The following is a 5,810-nucleotide window of genomic DNA, read 5'->3' as shown; positions in this document are numbered from 1 at the left end:
TGTGCGGGCCAGAACTGAGCCTGACAAGTTTTTTGTTGTGGCCATCTTGAATTAAATTGACTCAACAAATTAATCAGTTGTAGATGTTCATCCACACACACACACACACACACACACACACACACACACACACACACACACACACACACCCCAACACACAAACACACACACACACAGGAAGGTCAAACAGTGAGATGAGACTGAGAGGAATGCAGCTCTAAGAGAGATGAACTCTCTTCCCTTCGTCTTCCCTTGACATTTACTTTATTACCACTCCTTGTAAAGAAATGCATCCAGACTCTTGTAATGAATGTGATCCATTTTTAAACCAGCTAAAAATGCTATAACTTGGTTTTGCTGTGTGCATAGGTGTTTTTTTTTTTTTACAAACATCTGAAGGGCGGTCAGTGGAGCTGAGCTACACTTGCTGGTTTGTACCAAAACAACTTGTTCAAAGGTCACATGACTGATTTACTGTGATGTCAAAAAAGAATGACGGTTTCATTTATTTCTGTAATGATGTGCTTTTATGTTCTGTACAGCAGTTTAGTGCAGAACAGAGTCRTTTAGTTGTGTTTTCTCCTGCAGAAAGTTGGTCCTCAGCTGTTGTGATTGACCCTTGAGATTTGGACAGATCAGCCCAAAGTCTGAGTTGATTTCAGGCTCAGTTTGGAACTTCTGATCAAACAGCAGAGAAATATTTTAGCCATGTGATGACCTCAACGTGACACAGGTAGTCCATGTAGAGCTGTGTAACTCTRAACTAGTGGTCAATACAAAAAAATGTCTCAATGTCACTCATTCATTAAGACATWAGATGGGKGTGTCAGACTCATTTTCACCAAGAGCCACACAAGCTTTATGGTTGCCCTCAAACACGACATGTTAAACTTAGACTAAACATGAAACATCACGTTCCTCATCTCATCGCTACGAATGTCCACCACTAACAAACAATAACTGACTACTGTTGGCTAAATGTGAAATAAATACTACAGAAATACAGGGGTATACTCACCGTTGAGTTGTGATGAGTAGCTACCATCTTGAATTCTGAATTCTGAACTCTCCTRCATTCCAACTGAGAGTTCACACTGGATTGGCATTCCAGTTTATATTTACCACTTCTAAATGGGGAATTCCCACTTCTAAGTGCAAATGGACCACAGAAAAAGTAGCTTTCAAAAATGCAGTGAAAAGGAGATTTTTCACAGCAAATTTCACTTGCTACCAGCTACTTTTGAACACTGTGCACCCCCACCTGGTGGTGGGATGCCATCAGTTTGCAAGTAAAATATTTAACATACATTTTGAGATGTAGGCCCTTTCCCAATCAGTGGCTACACACTCGCCCTGCTCCCTACTCACTCAGTTTGCGAGTTCCCACGGAGGGTTGGCCATATTATGTCCCATCTGAAACCAATTAGATATGAGGGCAAGTGGCTTATTAAGCCCTCCACAGCRAGTYAGCATCCAGTGCAGACTTGAGCAGCAGGAGCAGCACCAAATAGTGGTCGGCATGGAGCACGGGACGTATAAATATAAGTTCCGCATATGTTTTTTACACATATTTACTAAGTAAACACCTCACCAACAAATATGATTTCACATAAATCATGTTTAATTCAATTAAAATTTTATTAAAGACTCATTGCGTGGGTATGCGTTATTATCTCGTGGCCCCGTGAAAAAAAAAATTATTCCATGTCACCGGACGGGCTCTGTATTAAAGAAAACAAAAGTATGAACTTTAAAATCTAACTTTCTAATCCTCTCATCCACTCAAAAGTTAATAGGACTTCAATACAATTGATCAAATATGTAAATACTTTGCTGGATGATTTTATCAGCAAAAACTCCATGTACAGATTAAAGTTAAGATTAAAGAGTCTTTTCCATCTTAAACTGCTGGGACAAAGAAGAAGTAAAATGAGACATCATCACACATTTAAAATCAAATGATGTATAATGAAGCAAGAATAATTGTTCTTTTCATCAGTTCTGTGGTTATTCAGAGTTCCCCTTTTCATGATCGCATTAGTTAATTTTGTGCCCATATAAACTATACATTCAGATTATTTAATCTGAATACATCTCAATCCGATCAAAGATTTTGTGCATGTAATCCTAGCTTGTAATATATGCATGCCCCTCATGTTCATCATTTTCCCAAATACGACCACCAACCCCACAAAGTGACTCCTGTTGAACTCTGTTTGGTATAATACATCTGTCAGGCAAACTGGGACTGGGAGGTATTCTGGCAACTCCCTGATAACACCATTGTTCCGTTCGTAATGGCACCACAATTTGCACTCTTGTGCTCTTTTTAGATGTCCCAGCTTCTTGCAAACTGAATCATTTATATACCCATCACTGCTCTGTGTGCAAACTACAACCAAATCAGGCCACACTGTTTGAATGCTTGTCTTCCTCTGTCAGTGACTGTGTTTTACTTTCACATCTTCATCCCAATAATAGATTTATGTGATCCGAAGTCATTCCATCCTTGGTGCTTTTTCTTTATATTTTTAAAGGCGTAGATCCTTTGGATTTACAAGAGTTACATGCTGCTCTGGATTAAATCACCACAGTGCATTATATCCTTTTCTGCTTCTGGTGTCCAGATGAGTGACTGATAATCACAAAGCCATGCTGACATTAAATAAACCCTGATCCAACGACATGACAATCTCAGATATTGCGTATTTTAATCTCTGTTGTTGCATTGCAACACTCCCATCATCAACTGACATGACATGAGGTGACCTATTTTCACCATGAACTGGCATGTGAAAATCATAGAAAAATCCACAACAAAGCAGATTATCCAGAGTTTGACTCCAGCTTTTATTGGTGCTGCAGTGTTTGTGATTTCGCTGAAGTGCAACAATTCACCTTTGATGATTGACAGTTACCAGTCTTTGTCTCTTAGATAATAAACGTCTACAGCTGGCGGGGCCAACTCTGCAGAAGGTCGCTGACGTTGCATGTTTCTTTTTACTGGCCTAATCCCCAGAAGTCAACCAGTTGGCAGCTGGCACAGATTTAATATGCAGTCTGTATCGCCTCAGTAAATAGACCTTTATTTGACCTGGACTCAGGTGTCCCCTTATCGTAAATTATTCAAGCTTTATAATAAGGTGCCAGTAGCTGTTTTTTTTTCTCTCTCTCTCTCTCCCCTCAATCAGACAATCTCAGAGAAGAAGAGAAGCATTTACTCCAGTCGGTCCTTTGTGGTGGCGACTTGTTGAAGGCTGGGACATACAAACACGACACAGATGCATCTGTCYGAAGCGTGAAAGCTTCATTGCACCAAAGCTGACAGCTGGTTGGCATGGTGATGACAACATAAGTGGGATCCATTAAGTCCGACTGAGGGCAGCTCTACTAGTTAATAAGAGGACACACACAGGCGTGTCTTTTTGCGGGCCCCTGTGCTCTGCTGCTTGCTTTCAACACAGCGTTTTCAGCTGAACAGGATAGTCACACAGGGGGCTGCAGGAGGCAGGGACATACAATCATCTGCTGTCTAAAATCTTGCAAAACTTTAAACCCCTTCAGGGAGGCCTTGTGAGTGCCCAAGTATTGCCTCCTCTAACTCATCCTATTTCCATTTCAGTTCTCACTACAGTGAAAAATGCATCTGAGCAGGTGACAACTCGTCGCAGAGACCGGTGTATCATTTCTAGAGAGAACAAACCTGTAAAATATGTCCCTTTCTCGTACCTTATAGATTTTGTTGTGCTTGAATAAAATATGATCAAATTTAGGGAAACCCTTTGTGCAAACAACAGTTGTGAGGTTTTTGTGTGTAAAAAAATAATAAGCCTAATCTTTGAAACAACTTTATTATTTTTTTACTTTAAGACAATAATAGCTTTGTTGCAAGGTAAAACAATTAATATTAGCTAAATAAAAACAAATTTTGTTGTTGCTGTGTAAATGTTTGAAGAAAAAACAATGAAAACCAATTTGTTGAAGGAATCATCCGCTGTCTTTCATGCCAAAATTTAAAAGTAACGGCTCCCACATACTCGGGCGTACTTCGGTCCGTGGAGGACCACGCGGACTCGAGGCGGACTCAATGCGGACTCGAAGCGGATATCCATGGACTGGTCCGTGCAGAGATCAATTTTTTACATCTGCATCCGCGGTGCGCACAATGGCATGTACCGTTCTGGGTGTGACACCAAGCTGATAAAGTTGAGAATCTGTGTCATTTGTGGACGAAATGGAGTCAAATCTTGAAAAGCGTCTCATGGAGGAGATTAGAAAACTTTATGACTCGTCAATGAAGGAATTTAAAGCAACAAATTTGTGGGAGGAAATAGCTCAGATCCTGAATAAGGTAGTTCTTTTCTATTTTTCTTTTATTGTTTTAAAGCTAAAATGCAAACTATCTCTTCCTCCTGATCTTTGACATCATGACTGAAATTGCGAGAAATTAAAGAATTCGTCAGGCGGTCAGTACGCTCGAGTTTGAACTCTCAACCGTCCGCGGACACTACGCRTGGAGTCCGTGCAGCTCTTGGAATGTGCACAGTGCGCCCGAGTATGTGGGAGCCTTTGATTATCTTGAGTTGAGAAATGACAAATATATAGTCGTTTTGGTTAAACTTAGAAAATGTTATTATGCATGGTTCTTATGATATTATGCTCAGCTCGTGTGTAATGAATGACTCTCAGGTACTACCACACCAAATTTTACCTTAATGTTTACATTTTTGTGTGCTAATGTCAGTTAGTTGTGGAAGACATGAATCAGATTGACGCCAAATGTAATGACAATGGTAGTGTAGTGTACAGTAAATACATTCAGCTGTTACATTCAGAAAGTTTTATTACAATTCATTCAGTAGCTCTTGAGGTATTTTGTTAACAGATAAACAGGATTAACTCCAACAGTCAATGCTAAAGTCTTGGTCAAATATTTCTTTTCACAGTGAGGAGTATCTGTGGTCTGAAATATGTATGACTCTGTTGTAAACACACCAAACCTTTGTTAATTACTTTATGCAGATTTGATTCCTGTCATTCTTGACATATTGTGGTGCCTTTAAAACACATGAATACACACAGAAACAGGCAAAAACTTTATTGTCCACCTTCACTTTTCAGCGATAATAAACATCAAATGACAAACTGTTGAGTGTAGCAGGGAGTGAGTGGCATCTCCAGAGATCCCCCATAGGCTCATTCAGGTGTTGTGTTTGAATCCTAGCAACAAACGGGCTTACAATGTGATCCACCCATTTTTCAAAGCCACTTCATCCTGGTCAGGGTCAAAGGGTTCTAGAGGCTGTCCCAGCAGTCATCGGGGGAGAAACGGGGGAAACACCGGTCAGGTCAGTTCATGACAAAGCCAGCATGGTGGCACAGAACATACAACTGTCCGCACTGAATTTAGAATAATCAATTAACCTAACATGCGTGGCTTTGGATTATGTAAGAAAAATGGAGCATCATGGAACTGAAAATAAAAAATTGCTGTAGCTATTATTAACATATAAAGGAGTCACAAAGACAAAGCACTGTAAAGATTTGGTAAAAAGGATGCCAGTTATTCAAAGACTTGTTTAAGCCAAGGAGAATGCAAACATTTATATCAGACTGACATATTTGGTCTGTCCAGGATAACAGAGTCATGTGACTGAAGCCCAAGAAGACTTGCAGGAGGCAGAGTTTCAAGAAAAGGTGAGTGGTTTATTTACAATGTATGCATATACCATATCATACCATACCATACCATACCATACCATACCATACCATACCATACCATACCATACCATACCATACCATACCATACC

This window comes from Austrofundulus limnaeus, unplaced genomic scaffold (assembly GCF_001266775.1).
Source record: "Austrofundulus limnaeus strain Quisiro unplaced genomic scaffold, Austrofundulus_limnaeus-1.0 Scaffold61, whole genome shotgun sequence".
In the NCBI taxonomy this organism is placed as follows: domain Eukaryota; kingdom Metazoa; phylum Chordata; class Actinopteri; order Cyprinodontiformes; family Rivulidae; genus Austrofundulus; species Austrofundulus limnaeus.
The sequence above is the reverse complement of the archived record's forward strand: the minus strand, read 5'-3'. Positions refer to the sequence as shown.